Source organism: Poecilia latipinna, unplaced genomic scaffold, assembly GCF_001443285.1.
Source record: "Poecilia latipinna isolate Pla-1442-1.1 unplaced genomic scaffold, P_latipinna-1.0 Scaffold557, whole genome shotgun sequence".
Taxonomy (NCBI): Eukaryota; Metazoa; Chordata; class Actinopteri; order Cyprinodontiformes; family Poeciliidae; genus Poecilia; species Poecilia latipinna.
This window is the reverse complement of record NW_015113173.1, coordinates 117,618-120,276: the sequence shown is the minus strand read 5'-3', so window position 1 is coordinate 120,276 and position 2,659 is coordinate 117,618. Positions and strand designations below refer to the sequence as shown.

Genomic DNA, 2,659 nt, shown 5'->3' with positions numbered 1-2,659 from the left:
AGAGAGAGAGAGAGAGAGAGAGAGAGAGAGAGAGAGAGATAATTAGATATATTCTGTGTTGCCTTCATTGTGTATGAAAACAGGTCAATAAATAAAATGTACATGATTAGTAGACAGTACATAATTAATGTTAGTACATAATCCTTTTGGAGATTTAACAATACCTTTGTTAGCCAGGTGTTACCAGTAAACTGGTACTTAAGCGTATTAAGTAATCATTCCAGCATCAGATAAAATAGTACAGTTTAAAAAAAAAAAATCAGTCAAATTACAACAAAATGAGTTCTCCTCGTTACTCCACATGGTAAATGTTTGTTTTAGCTTTAATCCCCAACTAAAACGACAGAGAGGACAAATTTTCTAATCAGACCCCTCTTCATTTTGCCATGTAACGTTGATAAAATCCTGATTTTTCTTGTATTTCTGTTTAAATTTACCCAGATTATTTTTCGTATCCATTCATATTTATGATATATATCGTTTTTAAACTCACTTGTTTGGCTGAAAAATGTCGTATCCTAGCTAACCGATCCACCTGTGCAAATAACAAATCTGACCGTTGAAATACTGTTAAAGTGGCTAAATGGTTTGAGAAAGCCCATAAACCGTCATTATTTCTAATGTGAATAATTAAAAAGAAGTCTGTCCAAACAACATAAAATGAAATAGCGGGTAACAATCGCTTTTATCTACTTTTTGGTCTTACCTGAAGAGGAGAATACTCGGTCAGCAGGGTCCGTTCCCTTTTTCCAGTTAAAATCCCACCTTCCGCCCAAAGTTTCGTCTCAGTTTAGGTAAGGTATTAGACTCTCAGCACATTGACTTGTTTTAAAGTCAGTGTTACTGGCAATCTTTTTGCGTCGAAATGCCGTTTTTTCTCCGTTTGAAGCGTCAGTTCTGATAAAACTGAACGATTCTCCTGCTGCAGCCTCCTAACAAGTGCTCTGCTTTTTGTCCCGCCTATCCGCGGTGATGAGCCCCACCGCACAACACCTCGACACTTCCGAGTTTCATCCGCTAGAGGTCAGGCTTTCTGCCTCAGACAGCAACAACACTGAGAAGAAGCGTAAATTTAAATCCATGCTAAAAAATAATGGATGATACAGCTAAACTTCATTTCTAAAAATAAATAAATCTTAGATACTAAATCATGGTTTTCCTCCGGACAGCATAGTTCTTGAATAATAAGTAAAAGAAGGGCAAAATTATCCATCTGATATAGAACAGAAATATCCTTCATTTCCCTATGTGTATATTTAAATACAATACATATTTTAAACAGTTGTATGCTTGTCATACTAGTCGAGTGGGCAGAAATCATCAATAAATACAAAATGAGATTGTTACATAAACTTGAGTTAATAGAACCAGTTTTTATTATTTTTAGATAGCAAGTAAGTGATCTACTTTCTCAAGCAATGATTTCAAAGAATAGAAACATTAATAACTATGTAAATTTATCAAAGTGTTGTTTTTCAGATCAAGGTGGATCTAGATCTCCATTATTTCTAGCTTCCTTCACAGTATTAAGCAGGAATCTGTAAGTTATTTTTATCCTTCTCACATCAGTATTAAATACATTGTTAAAAAATAGCATCTTTTTCAAAAATTCAGCTCTTTTTAATATTCGTAGATGATTTCCATAACATCTTGATCTAAACACCAATTTATAATTAAATTTGTAAAGTTGATCTTTTGCATTATGTAGTCCGCTGTTCTTCATCCAGCCATCCACTGGAGGGCAGCTTTGCCTTAAAACTTTACAGGTAATCCTTTGAAAGTATTATATAAAAAATAATAATAATAAAGCTCCAAATGGAAAAAAGCGCTTCACCTGAGGGAAAAACTGCATGAACTGTGACAAGAGGCCAATATGGTTTTGCATGCTTCATATTTATCCTCGGAAGACTGTTGAAACCAGATCCAGAAATGTTACTTTCATTACATCATGACTTTACTTTCATCTTCTCAATGAATGTGGCAGGAAAAACATGTCATGAAGGGATGTGCTTCCGAGGTGAATTGCTCAGACCAGATAGTTTCACTGGTGAATAAGTTCAGCGGAGCAAAGCTTAGCTGCTGCCAGGTCAAAGTCCCGCCTGCTGCTCTAGTTGGTGCCACCGTTATGTTTTCTAGTTCTCACAGTGCTATGAAGTTGATGCAGTTCTATCGCTGTTTCTTGACATATAAAGAGTCTGTGTCGCTGTTGGTTGATCGCTTACGGCCATACCACCCTGAACACGCCCGATCTCGTCTGATCTCGGAAGCTAAGCAGGGTCGGGCCTGGTCAGTACTTGGATGGGAGACCGCCTGGGAATACCAGGTGCTGTAAGCTTTTGCTGACTCTCCCACAACAATGACTTTTGTGGAGCATCGCATTAAAGCAAAAATGGACCAGAGCTACGATTGAATGTGGAAGTTCTTTGTCCGTGCGGAGTTAAAAGAAATAGTGTGAAAACTCAGAGTCGTTATCGCCCCCTAGTGGTGGGAATACAAACACCTGGTGTTGCCAGGGGGCTGCACTAAAAGATGCAAAGATGAAAAAGGACTATTCATTTTTTTTGGAACGATAATCAGTCACCTGTGTTTTGTTTATTTTCCACCACAAAAATTGTAATTGTTGTCTATTCAGTTGTTTTTACATGGGGAACGTCAAGAA

At 37.1% G+C, this 2,659-nt stretch overlaps 1 protein-coding gene across 1 annotated transcript in view; it reads right to left on the bottom strand.

The window, feature by feature from the left end:
- The window catches only part of LOC106953034 (occludin), a 24,386-nt gene extending 23,348 nt beyond the window's left edge, over nt 1-1,038 (bottom strand). Inside the window, exon 1 of the mRNA XM_015041536.1 lies at nt 707-1,038. The gene's annotated coding sequence lies outside the window, so the exon portion shown is untranslated. The remainder of the gene's footprint in view (nt 1-706) is intronic.
- Nucleotides 1,039-2,659: the final 1,621 nt, after the last annotated feature.